Source organism: Pseudophryne corroboree, chromosome 7 (genome assembly GCF_028390025.1).
Source record: "Pseudophryne corroboree isolate aPseCor3 chromosome 7, aPseCor3.hap2, whole genome shotgun sequence".
In the NCBI taxonomy this organism is placed as follows: Eukaryota; Metazoa; Chordata; class Amphibia; order Anura; family Myobatrachidae; genus Pseudophryne; species Pseudophryne corroboree.
Window position 1 is genome coordinate 206,508,829 of NC_086450.1, and position 25,350 is coordinate 206,534,178.

The following is a 25,350-nucleotide window of genomic DNA, read 5'->3' on the forward strand; positions in this document are numbered from 1 at the left end:
CGAACCTGCAGCCCTCTAGTAGGTGAGAGGTTTGCAGCCACCAGAGGAGTGAGATTCTGGCTTTTGGAGACAGACGTATCCTCTGGTGCGTGTGGAGATGAGATCCCGACCATTTGTCCAGGAGATCCAGTTGGAAGAACGTGCATGAAATCTTCCATACTATAGAGCCTCGTAGGATGCAACCATCTTCCCCAGAAGGCGAATGCACTGATGAACCGATACCCGGGTTGGCTTCAAGACCTCCTGGACCATTGCTTGCATCACCAATGCTTTCTCTTCCGGTAGAAACACCCTCTGTACTTCCGTGTCGAGGATCATCCCCAGGAAGGACAGTCTCCTTGTGAGCTCCAAATGCGACTTTGGAAGCTTCAGGATCCACCCATGATCCTGGAGCAGTTGAGAGAGCAATGCTCTGTAATAGCTTCTACCTGGAAGACGCTTTTATCAGCAGGTCGTCTAGATAAGGAATTATGTTCAAACCCTGCTTGCGGAGTAGTATCATCTCCGCCATCACCTTTGTGAACACTCTTGGAGCCGTGGAGAGGCCAAACGGCAGCACCTGAAACTGATACTGACAGTCCAGCAGCGCAAATCTGAGATAAGCCTGGTGAGGCGGAAGATCGGAATGAGAAAGTATGCATCCTTGATATCCAGGGATACCAGGATACCCTCCTCCAGACCTGAGATCACCGCTCTCAGAGACTCTATCTTGAATATGTATTCCCTCAAGTAGGGGTTCAATGACTTTAGGTTTAATATCGGTTTTACCGAACCATCCGGTTTCGGTACCACAAACAGGTTTGAGTAATAACCCTTGTGGTGTAGGTGAGGTGGAACTGGAACAATGACATTTGACCTTAGCAATTTTTGAATGGCTTCCTGTAGGATAGCACTTTCTGTCAGCGAAGCCGACAAGCCTGATTTGAAGAATCTGTTAGGTGGGAGTTCTTGAAACTCCAGTCTGTACCCCAGGGTAACAATATCTTGTACCCAGGGATCCAGGCCTGAGGACGCCCAGACATGACTGAAATTTCTTAGTCTTGCTCCCATCTGCCCTATCTCCAGGCTGGGAGGTCCACCGTCATGCCGAGGATTTTGAGGAAGCAGAACCAAGCTTCTGTTCCTAGGAACCTGTGGGTGCAGGTTTTCGAGATTTCCCCCGACCACCCCTAAAGAAAGTGGAGGGGGATTTGTACTTTTTTGCTTTAGCGGTCCGAGAGCACTGCATCGCAGACGTAGGATAACTTCTTAGTCGTGGTGTAGCAGAGGGAAGAAAAGTTGACTTACCCACAGTTGCTGTGGATATCCACGCATCTAACGCTCCACAAACAGAGCCTGACCTGTGAAGGGTGGGTTCTCCACACTCTTCTTGGATTCCGCGTCTGCAGACCATTGGCGCAGCCAGAGTCCTCTGCGTGCCGAGACAGCCATGGAAGAAGCTCTCGCATTCAGATGTCCAAGGTCTTTCATGGCTTCCACCATGAAACCTGCAGAATCCTGTATGTGACGTAAAAACAATTCTATCCATAGAATCTAAATCTACAAGTAAAGTCCCTGACCACTTTACAATGGCTTTAGAAATCCATGCACAAGCAATAGTGGGTCTTAAAGCTACGCCATTTGCTTTGTATAAAGATTTGAGTGTAGTCTCAATCTTGCGGTCAGCCGGCTCTTTTAAAGCGGTGGACCTAGGGACAGGTAAAACCACTTTCTTAGACAACCTAGAAACAGAAGCATCTATGACCGGCATGTTTTCCCACTTTTTCCTATCCACTTCCAGGAAAGGAAAAGCAATGAGAACCCTTTAAGGGATCTGAAACTTTTTCTCCGGATTTTCCCAGGATTTTTCAAACAATGCGTTCAATTCTTTAGATGCAGGGAAGGTAAGGGAGGCTCTTATTGACAGTAAAGTAAGCCTCCTCCACCTGCTCAAAAACCTTATCAGTAGTGTGTAAAACATCCCTAATAGCCTCAATCATGAGTTGCACCCCCTTAGCAAGGGATGCCTTCCCCCCCCCCCCCTCGTATATCACCATCACCGTCCCCTGAATCAGAGTCGGTATCCGCATCGACATGCATTTTTTTTGCAAGAGCATGCTTTTTAGGATGTACATCAGGGGTCTTGGATGAGGTAGCGAGAGCTGAATACGACAAAACCTCTGCAGATCTTTTCAAAACCTGAGTTTCAGTCTCATTATGAGCTATCCTAGATGAAATCTGGGATATCATCCCGTAATAGAAGCCACCCTTTGGGGTTCGGATTCAGAAGGCTGAGACAGTATATTACATTCCTGAGTACATGGAATAGACTCCTCTGGAGAAGAAACACACTCTGCAGCACAAGACACAGAGTCCCTAGACATGGTAATGTGAGATATATAAACACACACACAGGAAAATGTCAGACACAATTTCCCTCAGAGTACCTTCAGAGAGACACAGAGAATAAAGAGCCAGCACGCACAGCGCCCCAGTAGGCAGTTATAGGATAAATGCCTGGCGCTTACTGAGTAACCATATTAGGTTAAACAGTTAATAACTCTCTCCCCCCCCCCCCCACCCCGGTACCGCACAGGACAGCTGAAGCTATGTGGAGGGTCAGCGCTCCCTGTCAGCGTCTCTGTATCTGATCTGCAGGTAGAAGATTGCGCTGGTGAGTGCTGGATCCGCTTTGAGAAGCCTCACCCCCTATAATGGCACGTCTTCCCGCACTTATTAGTTTATACTGGCCTGAGGTGTGCTGCAGCTAACAGTGGGATTAGCCCGTTAGCATAGTTTTGACTAGTGTTAGGGTGTTGCGCTGGCCCAGGGCGCCCCTCACAGCGCCGCACACTATGGTACCACTGAGCCCTCCGGAGCGCAGCCTGTCAGCGCTGCGCTCTGATCCTTATGCCGCCATTCCCGCTGGTGACCCGCTTACCGGGGCACCAGCGTCATACTCACCACTCCATCTTCTGGCTCTGTTAGGGGGTGGCGGCAGTACTGCGGGAGTAAGCGGTCGCCTCGGGGGATTGCGACAATCATCCTCAGGAGCTCAGTGTTCTGTCGAGTGTGGTATGGAAGGTAGATAGTAACTAGGTTGACAGTGTCTAGGTCGACCACTATTGGTCGACAGTAACTAGGTTGACCTGGTCTAGGTCGACAGGTTAAAAGGTCGACATGAGTTTTTAATATTTTTTTGGGTGTCGTTTTCTTCGTAGAGAGTGACCGGGAACCCCAATTAGTGCACCGTGTCCCCTCGCCATGCTTCGGGCAAGGTGCTGTCAAAGTCAGAAAAATGTCTCTATGCACGTTGCCATATTTGCACCGCACACTGGTCCGCGCTGCGCATGCGTACGCTCTCCCGTGAAGGCGCATACCCGCGATAGCGTGCACTCGCAGGCGCGGTATGCGTATTTACGGTAGAGTTTATGTAGTCGTAGCGTGCGACTCATTCGTTACAAATTTTCATAATTAGTGTAGTTTATAGATCATGATCCCCTTGATAGATTCTGAAAGTTTGGTTAAAATAGAAGGTCCCTGTTTAAAGGAATCCCTCTTTGTATTGTACGAAGGGTCTGACAGGAATCAAACAGCAGTGTTTGGTACCCATCGGAAGAGTATTTAATTAGTAATATTCCGGTGTTGGTTTGGAGCGTATTAATCGCTCGTGCGAATAGTTATGGACATAAGAAGTTTATGTCCATTTCTATTATTTACACATACTCAGGTATGCGGCGGGAAACCCAGTTTCCCACCCACCTGAGCTGTTGGAAATCGTCACAGCCCACCTGTATGAATCACCCTATGACCTTTTGTTATGATGCAGGGCCGAATTCCTTCGGCCAATGGACAATGGGATTGTAGGACCATGAGATTGCATTGTGTGTGGGGCATAAATAGGCAGGCCGACCACATCCAGCTCTCACTCTCTCATCAACGGTTATCTGCTGATAGCCGGGAGCTGGATATCGAGGCGCAGGCGATCCTACCCTTTGTGCGTAAGTTTCTCTCCGTAATCATTGTCTTTCTGTGAGCCAATTTCTCTCATCTCTCTCTCTCTCTCTCTCTCCCTGTTCTGTTCTCTCATATCTCCCCTAGACTAGGCTAGTATTGTATTGTATTGCATTTAGGTCAGTGTAGTATTGTCTTTTTGTATTTATTGTTTAGTTCTGTGGTTAGGAAGTCTCTGTTATATTGTAGTGTATCATTTGTACTGTTATCCCCTTTTTCAAATATATTAGATATAATACAGTTAATAGGCTTTGGAACCTAAACCAGTATCAGTGTATTTTCTATAGTATTAAGTGTTCACTTGAGCGTCGGTGACGCTCAAGCAGCTTTGTAGTTAGTCAGGTTACACAAGGTTGCACTTACACCCTGTACTCACATTAAGGTATTCTGTGTATTTCTTTGGTATAAGGTTTAAACATTAAGGTATAGTGCTGTGAGCGTCTGCATCGCTGGTGACCTCCTCGTGGTCTCGAGCGTACGCTACGCTACAGCGAATCATTACTCTAGTCATAGCCAATAACGTGTCCTGTGATCACTGGGCCGTGAGCGAACGTGACGCTTGAGCGTCTCGCCTACGGCTGAGCGATCGTTACGCAACTAGCGTACCATTACGGTACTTCTTAAGCAAACAGCGTACAGTGTTCTTAGACTTCATAAAGGGTTGTTTATACGACAAAGGAATTTAGCATTGTCAATTGGGGACTCGTCCTATCCTTCTCATATCTGCACTAGGTAGATCAGCAGACATTATCCCCCCAGCAAAGGGTGGGAGGTTGTCTCACAGTGCTGACGGGATAAGCGTCTGCTTCGCTTAGATAAAGAGTGCTGAAGGAATCCGGGAACCGGAAGTAAGAACAAAACGCTTGTGTCTTTTAAAACTGTTTTATTTCTCTTCTGTCTTGCGTATACACGCACGCATACATATATCTGCATTTTCGGTTTCATTTTCGTATATCACTATTCCTGTTTGCCAATTTTTATAGTTGATAGAAAGTGCTAAAAAAAAAAAGAGAGATTTGCTGTTATTTCATAGTAGAGGTGATAGTTAAAGTATAGAACAAACACACGGTTTGTCTGAGATACAAAGCAGTCAGTGTGGATTGCGGTAGATGATCAGGGATCATTTACATTGATAAAAATAGAAATTGTGTTACGGTGGATCTTTGTTTTGCGTACACGTGTCCCTAACAAAAGACTTGCGTACGCAATCCAAACGGCAGACGCACGCAGCGTACATTACGCAACGTAGCGTCTGGTTACGCAACGTAGCTCAAGTCACGAAAAGTTGAATTAGCGCAAAGCGATAATTAGCGCAAAGGCGATAAGTAACGCACAGCGGTAAATAACGCGACGCGGTAAAATAACGCAAATCTATTTTTGGAAAACCTGAAATCTAGTTTAACAGATCCTGCTCCTAATTAGTAACACTGTTGGACTGAAGACAATTTCTGCGCAGAAATAGATATAGAAACAAAAGTGTACATGTGTTGAGTGAGTGTGTTTTTTTTTTTTATACATAAGTTTATACAACTTTAAGGTGGAACCAAAAGGAAAGTCGGGTACTCGTCAAGGGACATACGTGTAAGTGACATATACGGTGGCTAGGGAGGCATCCCTGGTTAAATAATATTTGAGCATTAGAGTATAGCGGACCATAAGGTAACAAGACCAGGAGGTCATAAGGTCAAGACCAGGAGGTCACAAGGTACTAAAAGGTCCGCTATAAAGGTACAAGAGGCACAACGCCTGGGGTGTTGGTGCAGAACCCATATAGGCCATAAGCTCATGCTGAAGGAATCGCGGCCGGAAACATCGATTCCATTAAATCTCTCAGTACATAACAGGTAGTGCTTATGTACTGAACGATTGGACCGCACGTAATTGTGTGCAGTAGTTAGTAATCTGACCTAATACCATTAGAGTAAAGTGGTCACAAACGCTATTTGCACATTCTGACGTGATTTGTGTAATTTTTTATTTTTAAAGGGAAGTTCGCTGGTCACTCAGGAACTATCTAACAACCCCACCTTTACTGGAAAGAGTAAGTGTCCTGCGGGTAACCCTCATATGTTCCAGTAAACTGAAGGTTCCATAGGGGCCCTGTATCGAGTACGCCAGCACCACGTCGGTGTGATCAGGTCGTATTGGTCGAGGTGGGCGAGTGAGTGGGGTACTCGGTAAACCGCCACCGCCGGCCTACTGTGGAGTAATTTGGTTGTCTGTAAAGGCTTGCTGAAAACCTTGATACAGAGATCCAAGGAGGACTAAGCAACACCTGCAGACTATGGGGGCCAGTTGCTCAGGTAGGGGGCGATCAACCTTGGTTCAGGTTGATTCTGTGAACCGACCAGTTGGGTCGGCACGATATGTAATGTGTGAAAAATATGGAAGTCACACCGAATCTTTATGTGATGAATGGGAGAGAATGACTGTACAAGACAGGGACAAATTCCCAAGAATAGGTAGCTTTAGTCCAGAAGTGTTACAAAATTTAAGGAGGAGGATATGTCTCGTAAAATCAACAAAGAGACGAATTCAACATCATGATTATTTACAGTTATGGCACCAGGAAGGTGAGATACAGAGAGGTTTGGCTCTGGCGGCAGGATCTGGGGCAGTCAGGAAGCTGATAGCCACAGCTCCTCCTCCACCATACATTGCAGGAGAGAAGTTGGTTACGGAGAGAAACGCACTGGGTTATAAAACAAAAACTCTTAGTAACCTTGTAAATGTTAATGATGTTAACCAAATAACTCATGCAAGTATTAACCCGTGCAAGATGTACCCTGTTTTGAACCTTCCTCAGGAGTGTGATCAAGAAGACGATTCAGCAACAATTTCAGCTCTCTCTTGCAGCCACCATAGCAGAGACCACAGTAGGCACAGCGACACCCACGAGATTAGTGAAAGCCCCTAGCGGAGGGATAGGTGAGGTCGTGTCAACGGGTAAGTACGGCACCATGCACTACACTGAAACAATTGTACCACAACAAGCTGTAGAATCTACACAGGAAGAGGCTGTTAGAATTGCTCCTGTAAGGGTAATAGCAGTTCCCAATGGAAAAACAGATGTGTCTGGAGCCACCCCCATAAGGAACATTGCCATGTACACTCCATTTTCCAGAATGGAATTAAGAACAATAGTGTCCGAATTTCCTGACCCCAGAAAGGACTTAGTTGCTAGCCAAAAATACATCAGGGATCTAGGTAACACTGTAGAACCCAACAACAAGGATTGGCAGATACTGCTAAGAGCTTGTTTACCTTCCAATGTTGACGCAACTCAATTTTTAGCTGACTGTGCATTGGATAAAGATGTACCGCTTACAGACGTGTACAACAAGGATAATGTAAAAAGGATAAATTTACAGCTAAAGGAGTATTTCCCAGCCGTTGTTAAATGGAACAAGATATTTTCCATTAAGCAAAAGGAGTCCGAAACGGCAACAGAATATTTTCACCGGGCACTATTAGAAATGGCAAAGTACACTGGTATAGAAGACATTAAGACCAACCCAAACCATCGAGAAGTAGCAGTATCTGTACTGATGGATGGTTTGAAAGAAACATTAAAAGCTAGGGTACAGACCACGCAGCCATGTTGGCGAGGTCTGTCAGTGTCCACATTGAGAGAGGCTGCTATTGATCACGACAGAAACATCACTAGGCACAGGGAATCGCAAAGTTATAAGTTGATGTCCGTAAGTATACAGGCGCTGACCACAAGGCAGCCTGCGTATGTACCACCGAATCCTGTGGGTAAGGCAAGTGTAATAACATGTTTTTCTTGTAACAGACCAGGACACTTTGCACGAGAATGTAGAACAAAGAATGTACAAAGATCTTTTCAACCCCCTAGACAACAACACAACACACGACATTGGGAGCAGGGTCCACAGAGGCGGAGTTTTGAGCCACATACAGGGGAAACAAAAAGATATCCCCCGAACAGAGATTAGCATGCCTCTGGTAGTTCCCAGCTAACCCCCGCACAAGTAGTCGCTGCCAGCAGGATTCAGGGAGGTCAGCATACCCAATAGGGGTGTGGCCATACCTGTAATCTGCACCCAGTTAAGTTGATTGCTAGTCTTGGAAGCGAACCAGAGATTGCAATCAATGTAGCTGGTAAAACTTTAAACTTTCTTGTAGACACAGGGGCGGCCAAGTCAGTGATAAATTCGACAGTGGGCATGAGAACCACTGGTAGGACAATTCCAGCCATGGGAGTAACAGGAGTAGTCCAGCACTACCCTGTTAGCAAACCAGCCGAGATTACAATAGGGCCTTTGCATACCAAGCATTCCTTTTTGCTGGCTGCATCGGCACCAACTAATCTCCTGGGAAGAGACTTACTATGTAAAATGGGTTGCGTCATTTATTGTACTCCTGAAGGTGTATTCTTGGACATCCCTGAGAATCACGCTCAGGAAGTACGAGACATGTTAGACTCCCCATCAAAATTAATGTCACATTCCATTATGACAAATAGGAACCCATCCCAAGTAGAAGAGATGACATCTCAGATACCAGAGTCACTTTGGACAAAAGATGGACAGGACACTGGATTAATGGCAAATGTAGCTCCAGTAGTTGTACAAGTAAAAGATGGTAGGATAGCTCCAAAAATCCCACAGTATCCTCTGAAGCCAGAGGTGGAGTTAGGAGTTTTCCCAGTAATAGAGCGCTTGCTACAACAGGGCATTCTAGTAAGAACGTCCAGCACAGCAAATAGTCCCATCTTCCCTGTTAAAAAGAGTGGGGGGAGGGGTTACAGGCTAGTGCAAGATCTAAGGGGGATTAACAAAATAGTTGAGAGTCAGTTCCCCGTAGTGCCTAATCCAGCTGTCATCCTAATGCAAATTCCTCCCACTGCCAAATTTTTCACTGTTATTGACCTCTGCTCCGCATTCTTTTCGGTACCTTTGCACCCTGACAGCCAATATTTGTTTGCATTCACATACAGAGGAGTCCAATACACGTGGACTCGGTTACCCCAAGGTTTCATAGATAGTCCAAGTATATTTTCTCAGGCTTTGCATGATTGTTTACAGTCTTTCCAACCGGAGAGTGGATCAGTGTTGATACAGTACGTGGATGATCTACTACTGTGTTCTGATTCATTGGAGGCATCCCTGAAGGATACGAAACAGCTCCTGTTTCATCTTTCAGACACAGGTCACAAGGTTTCCAAAGACAAGTTGCAATTATGCCAAGCTAAGGTAAAATATTTGGGACACTGTCTAACACAAGGACTGAGACACCTGACCGCTGATAGAATCCAAGCCATTAGAGACATGACACTGCCACAAACCCAGCAACAGATCAGGACGTTTTTAGGAATGTGTGGGTATTGCCGTAATTGGATCCCAGGGTTTTCCATATTGGCGCTACCTTTGCAGGAAATGGTCTCCTCAAACAAACCTGATCGGATTTCGCATACAGACGAATCCGAAACAGCATTTGAGAGACTCAAACAGTGTCTAACGCAGGCACCAGCACTAGGTATGCCAGACTATGGGAAACCCTTTGAACTATACGGAACAGAAAGTGCTGGGTGCGCAGCAGGTGTACTAACCCAAAAACACGGTGACGCCAGCAGGCCAGTCGCATACTACAGCGCCCAGCTAGACACGGTAGCGCGATCCCTCCCCACATGCTTGCGTAGCGTTGCGGCGATAGCATTGCTAGTGACAAAAAGCGAAGATGTCGTGCTAGGCCACAACCTCACAATCCATACACCGCATGCGGTATCTGCCTTATTGAATTCTGCCCAAACCAGACACGTCTCATCAGCAAGGTTTACGAGATGGGAATTGGCATTAATGGCCCCAGTAAACATCACCATAAGGAGATGCAGTGCATTAAACCCTGCAACATTTCTCCCAGGTGTGCCTGGTCAGACACAAAGGGTGGAAGGTGAGAGTGATGGGGAAGGAGGATTTAATGCAAAGGAAGATACACATGATTGTATGGAATATTTGACCCAAAATTTTACCGCAAGGCCTGACATCAGTGACAATCCACTGGAAGATGCAGAACTCACGTTCTACACGGACGGTAGTTGTCACAGACAGTCAGACTCGGGAGACTTGTGTACTGGATACGCAGTCGTAGATGACCAAGACACCATAGAAGCGGAACCGCTAGGCCCACCTCACTCAGCCCAGGTTGCTGAACTGGTCGCCCTAACCAGAGCATGTGAATTGGCTAAGGGTAAGTCTGCCAATATCTACACCGATTCTAGATACGCCTTCGGGGTAGTACATGATTTCGGAGCGCTATGGCGTCTCAGAAATTTCATGACGGCGGCTGGTACACCAATAGCGCATGCAGCTCACATAAAAAGGCTTCTAACAGCGATACAGGAACCCGACAGAGTGGCTGTTATCAAATGTAAAGCACATACATATAGCCAAGACCCAGTATCCCTTGGTAACAGCCGAGCAGACGAAGCCGCAAAGCTTGCAGCTGCTACCCCCATACAGACAGACACCACACAACTGATGGTATTTAATACCATCAACACACAAAAGTTGTGTGAGATGCAGAATTTGTGTTCCACACAGGAAAGAGCAGTCTGGAAGGCAAAGGGATATGGCCAGGAGTCCTCAGGGCTCTGGACGGATGGACATGGTAAACCAGTGGCCCCCAGGGCATACCTTCCATGTCTGGCTGAAGCAGCTCACGGGCTGACTCATCTAGGCAAGGAGGGGATGTGCAAATTGGTAAGAGCATACTGGTGCGCCCCAGGATTCTCCTCTCATGCGAGTAAAAGAGCAATGTCATGCCTTACCTGTCTGAGAAAGAATATTGGAAAAGCAATACCTACAGAACCATCCCATATCCCACCTGCCGGCGGCCCTTTCCAGGTAATACAAATTGACTTCATTCAATTACCCCCATGTCGAAATTTGAAATATGTACTTGTTTGTATAGATGTTTTCTCGAATTGGGTCGAAGCTTTTCCAGCAGCTACAAATACCGCTATGTTTACAGCTAAGAAAATTGTGCAGGAATTTGTATGTAGATATGGTATCCCTAGAATCATTGAAAGTGATAGGGGTACCCATTTTACAGGTGATGTCTTTCAAGGAATGTGTAAGTTGATGGGAATTGATAGTAAGCTGCACACTCCGTACCGTCCACAGGCGAGTGCGAAGGTCGAAAGAGTGAACAGCACTATTAAAAATAAATTGAGTAAAGTAATGGCAGAGACAGGATTAACGTGGCCAGAAGCTTTACCCATTGTTTTGTATAGCATCAGAACCACTCCCAGGTCCCCTCTTAATCTGTCCCCTTTTGAAATCTTGTTTGGTCGACAACCGCATGTCATGATTAACCCTCAGGATGATTTGAAATGTAACAATGAAGTAACTGTAAAGTACTTGATTAACATGAGTAAGCAGTTGAGGAGTCAAAATGATAATCTGAAGTTGGTGATTCCTGATTTACCAGATAGTAATTGTCATGACATTGAACCTGGGGATCATGTAATGATACGAAATTTTCTACGCTCAGGTTGTCTTATTGATAGATGGGAAGGACCATACCAGGTCTTATTGACTAGCACCACAGCATTGAAGGTTGCTGAGAGAGAGACTTGGGTCCATTCATCCCACTGCAAAAAGGTTGCTGATCCAGAGAAGTCCCGTGATAAGGAACAGACGGTAGAGGTTGTATCACTAGAGTGTCTGTTCCAGGAGGACTGAGGCGGCACCTGAGCCTTGAAGACCGAAAGCAGTTGTCGACTCCCTTCTCCCTTTTATTGTTTTTCTCCACTTCCCATCCCCTCTTCCTTGAAATTTCTTTTTTCCCCTTCTCATTCTTCTCTATTTCCTCCTCAAAGATGGACTTGCCCCAAGAGACTGTGATCCGGATTTTGATGTTAACCATGATGTTGACCAGAGCAGTCTGTTCCGGCGAGAGTACCATAGAGGTCGAAAGAGGTTCTGGAATGGGTTCCGATTATGATGATGGAGGCGTAGTTTTCCAAGATCAACCAAACCAACAAGCAAAGGCGAGTATCAGAAAACGATCCGATAGAAGAAATTGTGATGGATTGTTAGCTGAAGAAAATTGTATCTGTAGGCTCTGTGATAATCTGGTTGAAGATGGGTGCATAAAGAAATGCCAATCCAGTTTTAATATCCATATGGACCGGCATCCATTGAGTGACTACCACTCCCTAGTGGGTAACGTGTTAAACCAAACAGATTGTTGGGTATGCTCTCAAGTACCTCAGGGTCACAGCAAATCAGGGCTAGTACCATTTCCTTTAACGTTAGGGGAGGTACTTGAGCTAAGTGGTGGGAGACCGGTGGACCGGAGGTTTAACATCTCCAGCCCTCCTAGTTTGAAGCTCCACCAATACCATGTGGATAGGTCCCTCATATGTTTTAACATCTCCAACCCTAGAAAACCGGGAAACTGGGAAGTGTCATGGAGTAACCACACCATGACCTTTTCACACAGAGCAGATAGAATGCCTACAGATACAGAGCTCGTACGCCATATAGCCAGTAGAGGAAAATCTTTTCGGTATCGATATACCTTAGGAAATAGGATTACTAAAGTTGGAGAGGTATCACCAGGATACTGTGCACATATCGTACAAACTGATACGTGCATTAAGCAGATGGAAGAATTAGGGTCAGGAGATTTCACCTGGAAGGTTTGTAACATGGTCATGTCCTTCTCCGTCCCTTATGTTCTCCCCGATGACGCATATTTCATATGCGGGAGAAAGGCGTACAAGTGGCTTGCCCCAAACTCTGAAGGATTGTGTTATATTGGAAAAGTATTGCCTGAAGTGATGACTGTAACACATGACAAAATGAAAGACATACACCGTGGTGCCCAAGCTCCTTATACTCACACTCATTACGAGCACCGAGTTAAAAGACAGCTGTCAGAAAGGTTAGAGCATCCGGCCTCTGATCTTATCCATGAATCCACCGGGATTCAGGTTCTGGTAGCGTTAGATTTCACTCGTACCGCTCGAGGAGTGATGAATTATAGATACATTTCCGCACTCGCCAATTTGTTAGATAATATCACTGAAATGTATGATGACACGTTTAGATACACTGGAAGAGAACTTCAAGCTTACAAAACAGAACTAGTTCAGCATAGGATGGTTCTTAATTATCTTACAGCAGTAACAGGCGGATATTGTGTTACATTGGCAACACAGTACGGCATAAAGTGTTGCACGTATATCACAAATAGCACCGAGGATCCGGTAGAGGTCATAGACCAAAAGATGGACGATATTCTCCAATTGAAGTGGGAATTTCGTCGAAAACACAATCTCACCCTTGCTGCTGTAGGTAATGAGCTGACTGGTTGGGTGTCATGGTTGAACCCGCGAAATTGGTTCTCCGGTTTAGGAGACTGGGCTCAAGGAGTCATAATGGATGTTGGAAAGTTTCTACTATGTATCTTGGGTGTCGTTATATCGATTGGATTGATATTTAGATGCGGGCAGGCTTTAATGAGGTGCAAACAAAGTACAAAAGTGATGAGCTTGAGGAGCGAGGAAACCGTAATTAACCTGGATTTGATTTATGACCCAATGATAGAAACCAGGATGTGATGAAAATGCGATTATACGGTCCGTTTCTTTCACCTGTTTTTCTGCTTTTCTCCAAGATACAAAGACCCCCTTGGACGAGAAAGTTGACGAGACGCTATACAGACAACAGACAAGCACCAAAGATGAAGTTTTGACCACTTGAGAAATGGACACTTGATGAACTTTGCCATGGATCCCCAGTTTCCCTAGTACTTTTAAACTCACGCTAGCCCAACATTTTTTTGTAAATCTGATGGCTCAGACAAAGCTATTTGCTCATGCCCAAGGAGCAATACAGCGCAAAGAAGACGACTCTCAACAGATACCGAACACAACTTCGACGACAGATGTACATTTCCCTGACATAGAATATCATTGCATTTTCCATAAGTGTTCTTTATCTTCATCTCTACAACCCTCAGGTAATGACACACATAGACGATAGGGAATACAGGCACAGATATCAGCAACCACATACCTCCCCCATTCATGTATCATCAACTAAAATGTGCTCCCCATTTTGTTCAAAATCCGAAAAGAGCTCGGTAAAGTTTGACAGCCCATCCACAGACCTGTACCACAGGATAAGAAGGAATTCAAATGTATACTTCGCAATACCTCGAAGCTTGATGTACAACACGTACGGCACGATGATACATGACCCCCCAAACATGGATTCATACACACATGCTTCTGCTATCTCACTAGGTCATACCCTCTTCACACCTTCTCCTCTCTCCTCCCTTACCCAACCATGGAAATCAATTAACCCCTGACTTGCATTTTTCTCCTTAAATGTTTTGTGGCAGTTATTATTGACTGCCAAAGGGTGGACTGTCAAAGTCAGAAAAATGTCTCTATGCACGTTGCCATATTTGCACCGCACACTGGTCCGCGCTGCGCATGCGTACGCTCTCCCGTGAAGGCGCATACCCGCGATAGCGTGCACTCGCAGGCGCGGTATGCGTATTTACGGTAGAGTTTATGTAGTCGTAGCGTGCGACTCATTCGTTACAAATTTTCATAATTAGTGTAGTTTATAGATCATGATCCCCTTGATAGATTCTGAAAGTTTGGTTAAAATAGAAGGTCCCTGTTTAAAGGAATCCCTCTTTGTATTGTACGAAGGGTCTGACAGGAATCAAACAGCAGTGTTTGGTACCCATCGGAAGAGTATTTAATTAGTAATATTCCGGTGTTGGTTTGGAGCGTATTAATCGCTCGTGCGAATAGTTATGGACATAAGAAGTTTATGTCCATTTCTATTATTTACACATACTCAGGTATGCGGCGGGAAACCCAGTTTCCCACCCACCTGAGCTGTTGGAAATCGTCACAGCCCACCTGTATGAATCACCCTATGACCTTTTGTTATGATGCAGGGCCGAATTCCTTCGGCCAATGGACAATGGGATTGTAGGACCATGAGATTGCATTGTGTGTGGGGCATAAATAGGCAGGCCGACCACATCCAGCTCTCACTCTCTCATCAACGGTTATCTGCTGATAGCCGGGAGCTGGATATCGAGGCGCAGGCGATCCTACCCTTTGTGCGTAAGTTTCTCTCCGTAATCATTGTCTTTCTGTGAGCCAATTTCTCTCATCTCTCTCTCTCTCTCTCTCTCTCTCTCTCTCTCTCCCTGTTCTGTTCTCTCATATCTCCCCTAGACTAGGCTAGTATTGTATTGTATTGCATTTAGGTCAGTGTAGTATTGTCTTTTTGTATTTATTGTTTAGTTCTGTGGTTAGGAAGTCTCTGTTATATTGTAGTGTATCATTTGTACTGTTATCCCCTTTTTCAAATATATTAGATATAATACAGTTAATAGGCTTTGGAACCTAAACCAGTATCAGTGTATTTTCTATAGTATTAAGTGTTCACTTGAGCGTCGGTGACGCTCAAGCAGCTTTGTAGTTAGTCAGGTTACACAAGGTTGCACTTACACCCTGTACTCACATTAAGGTATTCTGTGTATTTCTTTGGTATAAGGTTTAAACATTAAGGTATAGTGCTGTGAGCGTCTGCATCGCTGGTGACCTCCTCGTGGTCTCGAGCGTACGCTACGCTACAGCGAATCATTACTCTAGTCATAGCCAATAACGTGTCCTGTGATCACTGGGCCGTGAGCGAACGTGACGCTTGAGCGTCTCGCCTACGGCTGAGCGATCGTTACGCAACTAGCGTACCATTACGGTACTTCTTAAGCAAACAGCGTACAGTGTTCTTAGACTTCATAAAGGGTTGTTTATACGACAAAGGAATTTAGCATTGTCAGTGCCTCGCTCCGCTACCGCTTCGCTCGGCACAGATTACCATTTCAAACGTAGTCCACGTGGATCGTTAAGTATGAAAAGGTTAAAAAAAAGAAAAAAACTCATGAAAAACTCATGTCGACCTTTTGACCAATAGTGGTCGACCTAGTTACTGTCGACCTAGAGACCAGATCCCGTCCTGTCAGCGGAGACAGGTGCCATTAACCTCAAGGGTTGGATCCTACTCCCCCCCCCCCCCCCCCCCCAAGTCCCACGAAGCAGGTAGGCTGTTGCCAGCAGCCTCCCTGTACCTAACTCTTTAAAAAAAAAAACAATAAAACTAAAAGAACTCCTAGGAGCTCCCCTAGCTGTGACCGGCTCCACCGGGCACATTTTCTAAACTGAGTCTGGTAGGAGGGGCATAGAGGGAGGAGCCAGCCCACACTATTAAACTCTTAAAGTGCCCAAGGCTCCCAATGGACCATTCTATACCCCATCATACTAATGTGGACCCCAGCATCCTCTAGGACGTAAGAGAAATATGGATACATACTATTTACCGATGGCCAGGATCCTGACCACCAGGATTCCGGCAGCTTGGCGAGCGCTAGAAAGCCCCTTGCGGATTCGCCATGTTGCAGATCCAGTGGCTCACTGCGCTCACCACAGGATCTATTCTCCCTCTATGGGTGTCGTGGACATTCACAGAGGGAGAAAAGACTGTGGCGCCGGGTTTCCGGCGGCGGTATTTCACCTACTTTCACCTACTTTCGGGATTCCGGTGTCAGCATTGTGACCACCATGATCTCAACAGGCGGTCTCCTGATCGCCTCCCTGTAAAACGTTACCTACTAATTACAGAGTTGGATGGTGGAAACATACTGCATGTTTGGAACAACAATCTAATAAAGTCCGCAGGAGATGTAGAAATTGTGACATTCATCAAACTCCCCAAAAAATATTTTTTTGGGGGGGAGTTTGACGGTGAAACTGTCCGCCATACTGAGATGGCAAACAGCTTCCGATTCTCTTCACAAGCTGCATTTTACACAGTAGCAGAAGCGACACAGGAGGGAACACGTAGTGCAGCCGAAAGTTCCATGGAATTGCCAGTGCGCACACGAAAGCTGCTTGAGGTTCTCTTGTCCTTGATCTGAAGACCGGAACTTTGAGACTGTGTCGAGACGCCATCAAGTCTACATCTGATAGACCCCACTTGTCCACTAGGAGTTGAAAGCCCCCGAAATGAACACTGTCGATATTGCTGACAGATGGCGTTACGCCCAGTGAAGGATTTTTGACACTTCCATCATTGCCATGCGGCTTCGAGTGCCGTCTTGATGGTTTATGTATGCCACCGTGGTGGCGTTGTCTGATTGTACTTGAAAAGGCCTGTTCTGTATCAGAGGCAGGGCGAGAGGCATTTAACACCGCCCGCAATTCCAGAATGTTTATGGGAAGGAGATTCCTCCTTGGTCCACCGACCCTGGAGAGAGTGTTGCTCCAGCACCGCGCCCCAACCCCGCAGACTGGCGTCCGTAGTCAGTAGGACCCAGTTGGGAATCCAGAAGGGATGGCCCCTGTTCAACTGTTGGTTCTGTAGCCACCAGCTTAGTGACAGACGAACCTCTGGAGTGGAGATCATTTGAGACCTGATCCGATGAGGCAGGCCATCCCACTTGGAAAGGATTAACCTCTGTAGAGGGCGGGAATGAAATTGAGCATACTCTACCATGTCGAAAGCCAACACCATTAGGCCTAGTACTTGCATCGCCGAGTGTACCGACTCTCTTGGGCGAGAGAGGAAGCATCTGATCCTGTCCTGAAGTTTCAGGACCTTCTCTGGAGACAGAAACAGCCTTTGACTGAAAGTGTGTACAGCAGTGCCCCCAGGTGCACCTTGCTCCGAGCAGGGACCAGCGAAGACTTCTTCCAGTTGACGAGCCATCCGTGGGCTTGTGGGAAGCATACAGTCTGTTGCAGATGACTGAGGAGGACATGTGGGAGTTTGTCAGGATCAGCAAGTCGTCCAGATACGGCAGGATCCCGATTCCCTGATGATGTAGATGAGCCGTCATCACGGCCATAACCTTGGTGAAGATCCGATTGGCCGTGGCCAGTCCAAACGGCAGAGCCTGGAACTGATAGTGAAGGTTGCCAATAGCAAACCGCAGATATTGTTGATGTGATATGGCAATAGGTACGTGCAGATAAGCATCTTGTATATCCAGGGATACCATATAGTATCCGGGTTCCATGGCCAGGACAATTGAGCGCAGCGTTTCCATACGGAACTTGGACACTCTCACAAATTTGTTCAATAATTTGAGGTTGAGTATACGCCGGAAAGACCCATTGGGTTTCGGGACTAGAAACAGGGTCGAATAGTATCCTTCGGGGATAGAGGTACCAGGACTACCACTTAGTATTCGGGAGAAACGCAGTCTTAGCAGTCGCCAAGTCAGTCACAATCTAATTCAGATCTTCCCCAGACAGGATGTCTCCCTTAATGGGGAGCACCTCCAAGGTCTTTTTGGAGTCCAAGTCCACCTTCCATGACCTCAACCGCATAATTCGGCGAGCCAGTATAGACGTAGTGGATGCCTTGGCTGCCATTACACCTGCCTCAGAGGACGCCTCCTGAATATAGTGGGAGGCGGTGGTAATATGAGACAGATATTGTCTGGCAGTGTCAGATATATCCTGAGGCAGCTCTTCCTCTAATGCCTGAACCCATGCTTTAATTTCTTTTGCGGCCCAGCAGGCTGCTATAGTGGGATTATGTACAGCACCTGTAAGGGAGTAAATAGAGGCATCCCTCCACACGCTTATCCGTCGGTTCCTTCAAAGAGGTGACAGGTAGAGTAGATGACACCACAAGACAGGTGACATGAGAGTCCACCGGCGGTGGATTTTCACACTTATTACTCAATGCCGCTGGGATAGGATAACAAGCTAGCATCTTTTTAGACAGGGAGAATTTTTTTCCTGGAGAAGACCAGGGTTCCTAACGTATGTCTATTAAATGGTCAGAATGTGGTAAGACTACTTTAGCAACCTTCTGACGTTTGATTTTATCAGGTTTCTTAGACACAGTAGTGGGATCTACCTCATCATCAATTTGCAGAATCAGTTTAATAGCCTCCACTAGGTCAGGAACATCAACCTGAGTTGTAGGTTCCTTGTCAGAAGCAACTGTAACAGTGTCTGACGGATCAGTATATTCCCCATCATCATCAGAAGAATTATCTGAAATATTAGAGGATTGTGAGGAGGACGCGGCCCTCTTAGATGACCCCTTGACCCTAGAGGGACGTGGGGTAGACTTTTGTCTAACCAAAGATTGATTTAATTGTTGTATCTGGGTAGACAGAGTGTTAGCCCAGGGTGAATTCACTACAGGGACAATATGTGGCTGCAATTGCACAGGAGGTCCCAAAGGGGGCGTAAGACGTGTCACAAGCGTATTCAGCATACCTGAGAACGCTGCCCAAGGTGGCTCCTGATTGGCTACAGGGGCTGCGGGCTGACTGTGAGATGTATGGCACCCAGTAAACAAACCATCAGTTAAAACTCCCCCCTCAGGTAAATCCTTGGCGCAAGCACTGCATGATGCAGGAGTGCCTGCTGATTTCCCGCCCTTTGTGGCTGACATTATAGTGAATGTAGCCATAGAGCGTAACAGTACAATATAGCCAAATACAATACCTGCAAAACACTCCCTTAATTATGTGACAGTAAATACAGAACATAACCAGAGAATAAATGCGGTATGAGGTGACTGACGAGCGCAGTAAAATACACTTAGCAGTATATACTGCGCAGCACTATATATTAGACCCTGACGCACCTAGCCCCCCAGGGTACAGAATACAGTGATAGCTATAGCTGTGATACACTTAAAGTGAAAATCATACAGCAGATGCAGGCACACACAGTCACAGTGACAATGCAGCGGATTACTTTAGACAAACAATAAAACGGCACTGGACTAGTAAATATATATATATATATATATATATATATATATATATATATATATATTTTTTTTTTTTTTATTACAGCCATAGGGGGATATTCAATTTGGCCCGAAGCTAGCGGGTGATACGCATCGCCGCCGGGGGCTATTTAATTGGCCCCCGATAAGCCGGAGCGTGCCGCAGTTTATCGGGGGGTTTGCTTCAGGCAAAGCAAAATGCCGATAACAGCCCCGTTTTCATCCGAAAACGGGGCTATTTCACCCGAAAACACACAGGTTTCAATGAACCTGTGTGTTTTTGGGTGTAAGAGGACTTGTTACCGGCCGAGCTAATTAAATAGCCCGACCTCAGCACCCGAAGAAACATCTGGGATTTTTACTCCCGATGTCTCTTCGGGCCAAATTGAATATCCTAGATAGACTAGATGTATATATCAGAACACCAGTACCAAATATTCTGGTAGAGAGACACTTGTTCTTAACTAACACTGTCTTTAAAATGACATGTAGAATACTTAAGGTGACTGTGAAATCACAGCGCTGATGAAGCAGGCGGACTTACAGAGGAGACTTAGCCCTGCTGTCCTGGAGGCCAGACGCAGCTACTTGAGAAGATGGCGCCGAAATCTTAGTCAGGGAGTGAGGGATAGTGATAAGCAGCTCCAAGGCGAGAACACCAGTAGTAGATGGCGCCCAGAGCTGGGGGAGGGGCTACAGGTTAGCGCCTTATCCCCTTTGCTGGTCCTCACCACCGGGTACTGTGGAGCCTTATTAAAACGGATTTTACACAATCCGACCTGTGCTCCCTTGCCCTGGTGGATATACTGGGGTCCCTGTACTGACAGTGTACACGCCAGAGGCGCGGTCCGTCTCCTGGGACAGCAACCGGAACGTGATTTAGCGGCAGGTCCCGCCTGGGGAACCCTCTTACCTCCTCCCTAAGACAAGCCACGCGATCCAGGAGAGCATCAGCGGTGGTGTGCCTGGGAACCGGAGCGCCTCCACCGCAAGTACCCGGGAACTCGGCCAGCGGGAGGTTGCAGTGCTGCTGGGGAGGTGATGGAGCTGAAGCACAGTATGTCACAATGTAAAGTGCTGCAGCCCTTGAAGTCTTCTTTTCAGGGCTGCCTAGCGCAGCCCCCCCTGTTAAGTGACCTGCTCTGCAGGCACTAATTTACAAACTGAGCTCCAGTGCCCGGAGGCGGGGTTACAGAGGAGGCCCCGCAATGCATCCTGGTAACAGTCAAAGCTTTAGCCTGTTGGTGCCTCTGGATTAAGATCCAACTCTACACTAGAGATGTGCACTTGAAATTTTTCGGGTTTTGTGTTTTGGTTTTGGGTTCGGTTCCGCGGCCGTGTTTTGGGTTCGACCGCGTTTTGGCAAAACCTCACCGAATTTTTTTTGTCGGATTCGGGTGTGTTTTGGATTCGGGTGTTTTTTTCAAAAAACCCTAAAAAACTGCTTAAATCATAGAATTTGGGGGTCATTTTGATCCCAAAGTATTATTAACCTCAAAAACCATAATTTCCACTCATTTTCAGTCTATTCTGAACACCTCACAATATTATTTTTAGTCCTAAAATTTGCACCGAGGTCGCTGGATGACTAAGCTAAGCGACCCAAGTGGCCGACACAAACACCTGGCCCATCTAGGAGTGGCACTGCAGTGTCACGCAGGATGGCTCTTCCAAAAAACACTCCCCAAACAGCAGCACATGACGCAAAGAAAAATAGAGGCGCAATGAGGTAGCTGTGTGAGTAAGCTAAGCGACCCTAGTGGCCGACACAAACACCTGGCCCATCTAGGAGTGGCACTGCAGTGTCACGCAGGATGGCCCTTCCAAAAAACACTCCCCAAACAGCACATGACGCAAAGAAAAAAAGAGGCGCAATGAGGTAGCTGTGTGAGTAAGCTAAGCGACCCTAGTGGCCGACACAAACACCTGGCCCATCTAGGAGTGGCACTGCAGTGTCACGCAGGATGGCTCTTCCAAAAAACACTCCCCAAATAGCACATGACGCAAAGAAAAAAAGAGGCGCAATGAGGTAGCTGTGTGAGTAAGCTAAGCGACCCTAGTGGCCGACACAAACACCTGGCCCATCTAGGAGTGTCACTGCAGTGTCACGCAGGATGGCCCTTCCAAAAAACACTCCCCAAACAGCACATGACGCAAAGAAAAAAAGAGGCGCAATGAGGTAGCTGTGTGAGTAAGCTAAGCGACCCTAGTGGCCGACACAAACACCTGGCCCATCTAGGAGTGGCACTGCAGTGTCACGCAGGATGGCCCTTCCAAAAAACACTCCCCAAACAGCATATGACGCAAAGAAAAAAAGAGGCGCAATGAGGTAGCTGTGTGAGTAAGCTAAGCGACCCTAGTGGCCGACATAAACACCTGGCCCATCTAGGAGTGGCACTGCAGTGTCACGCAGGATGGCCCTTCCAAAAAACACTCCCCAAACAGCACATGACGCAAAGAAAAAAAGAGGCGCAATGAGGTAGCTGTGTGAGTAAGCTAAGCGACCCTAGTGGCCGACACAAACACCTGGCCCATCTAGGAGTGGCACTGCAGTGTCACGCAGGATGGCCCTTCCAAAAAACACTCCCCAAACAGCACATGACGCAAAGAAAAAAAGAGGCGCAATGAGGTAGCTGTGTGAGTAAGCTAAGCGACCCTAGTGGCCGACACAAACACCTGGCCCATTTAGGAGTGGCACTGCAGTGTCACGCAGGATGGCCCTTCAAAAAAATACTCCCCAAACAGCACATGACGCAAAGAAAAATTAAAGAAAAAAGAGGTGCAAGATGGAATTGTCCCTGGGCCCTCCCACCCACCCTTATGTTGTATAAACAGGACATGCACACTTTAACCAACCCATCATTTCAGTGACAGGGTCTGCCACACGACTGTGACTGAAATGACGGGTTGGTTTGGACCCCCACCAAAAAAGAAGCAATTAATCTCTCCTTGCACAAACTGGCTTTACAGAGGCAAGATGTCCACCTCATCATCATCCTCCGATATATCACCGTGTACATCCCCCTCCTCACAGATTATCAATTCGTCCCCACTGGAATCCACCATCTCAGCTCCCTGTGTACTTTGTGGAGGCAATTGCTGCTGGTCAATGTCTCCACGGAGGAATTGATTATAATTCATTTTAATGAACATCATCTTCTCCACATTTTCTGGAAGTAACCTCGTACGCCGATTGCTGACAAGGTGAGCGGCGGCACTAAACACTCTTTCGGAGTACACACTTGTGGGAGGGCAACTTAGGTAGAATAAAGCCAGTTTGTGCAAGGGCCTCCAAATTGCCTCTTTTTCCTGCCAGTATAAGTACGGACTGTCTGACGTGCCTACTTGGATGCGGTCACTCATATAATCCTCCACCATTCTTTCAATGGGGAGAGAATCATATGCAGTGCCAGTAGACGACATGTCCGTAATCATTGGCAGGTCCTTCAGTCCGGACCAGATGTCAGCATCAGCAGTCGCTCCAGACTGCCCTGCATCACCGCCAGCGGGTGGGCTCGGAATTCTGAGCCTTTTCCTCGCACCCCCAGTTGCGGAAGAATGTGAAGGAGGAGATGTTGACAGGTCGCGTTCCGCTTGACTTGACAATTTTCTCACCAGCAGGTCTTTCAACCCCAGCAGACTTGTGTCTGCCGGAAAGAGAGATCCAAGGTAGGTTTTAAATCTAGGATCGAGCACGGTGGCCAAAATGTAGTGCTCTGATTTCAACAGATTGACCACCCGTGAATCCTTGTTAAGCGAATTAAGGGCTCCATCCACAAGTCCCACATGCCTAGCGGAATCGCTCTGTGTTAGCTCCTCCTTCAATGTCTCCAGCTTCTTCTGCAAAAGCCTGATGAGGGGAATGACCTGACTCAGGCTGGCAGTGTCTGAACTGACTTCACGTGTGGCAAGTTCAAAGGGCAGCAGAACCTTGCACAACGTTGAAATCATTCTCCACTGCGCTTGAGACAGGTGCATTCCACCTCCTATATCGTGCTCAATTGTATAGGCTTGAATGGCCTTTTGCTGCTCCTCCAACCTCTGAAGCATATATAGGGTTGAATTCCACCTCGTTACCACTTCTTGCTTCAGATGATGGCAGGGCAGGTTCAAGCGTTTTTGGTGGTGCTCCAGTCTTCTGTACGTGGTGTCTGTACGCCAAAAGTGTCCCGCAATTCTTCTGGCCACCGACAGCATCTCTTGCACGCCCCTCTCGTTTTTTAAATAATTCTGCACCACCAAATTCAAGGTATGTGCAAAACATGGGACGTGCTGGAATTTGCCCATATTTAATGCACACACAATATTGCTGGCGTTGTCCGATGCCACAAATCCACAGGAGAGTCCAATTGGGGTAAGCCATTCCGCGATGATCTTCCTCAGTTGCCGTAAGAGGTTTTCAGCTGTGTGCGTATTCTGGAAACCGGTGATACAAAGCGTAGCCTGCCTAGGAAAGAGTTGGCGTTTGCGAGATACTGCTGCTGGTGCCGCCGCTGCTGTACTTGCGGCGGGAGTCCATACATCTACCCAGTGGGCTGTCACAGTCATATAGTCCTGACCCTGCCCTGCTCCACTTGTCCACATGTCCGTGGTTAAGTGGACATTGGGTACAGCTGCATTTTTTAGGACACTGGTGACTCTTTTTCTGAGGTCTGTGTACATTTTCGGTATCGCCTGCCTAGAGAAATGGAACCTAGATGGTATTTGGTACCGGGGACACAGTACCTCCAACAAGTCTCTAGTTGCCTCTGCAGTAATGATGGATACCGGAACCACGTTTCTCACCACCCAGGATGCCAAGGCCTCAGTTATCCGCTTTGCAGCAGGATGACTGCTGTGATATTTCATCTTCCTCGCAAAGGACTGTTGGACAGTCAATTGCTTGGTGGAAGTAGTAAAAGTGGTCTTACGACTTCCCCTCTGGGATGACCATCGACTCCCAGCAGCAACAACAGCAGCGCCAGCAGCAGTAGGCGTTACACGCAAGGATGCATCGGAGGAATCCCAGGCAGGAGAGGACTCGTCAGAATTGCCAGTGACATGGCCTGCAGGACTATTGGCATTCCTGGGGAAGGAGGAAATTGACACTGAGGGAGTTGGTGGGGTGGTTTGCGTGAGCTTGGTTACAAGAGGAAGGGATTTACTGGTCAGTGGACTGCTTCCGCTGTCGCCCAAAGTTTTTGAACTTGTCACTGACTTATTATGAATGCGATGCAGGTGACGTATAAGGGAGGATGTTCCGAGGTGGTTAACGTCCTTACCCCTACTTATTACAGCTTGACAACACGGCTTGACAAATGTTGTCCGCATTTCTGTTGAAATACTTCCACACCGAAGAGCTGATTTTTTTGGTATTTTCACCAGGCATGTCAATGGCCCTATTCCTCCCACGGACAACAGGTGTCTCCCCGGGTGCCTGACTTAAACAAACCACCTCACCATCAGAATCCTCCTTGTCAATTTCCTCCCCAGCGCCAGCAACACCCATATCCTCCTCATCCTGGTGTACTTCAACACTGACATCTTCAATCTG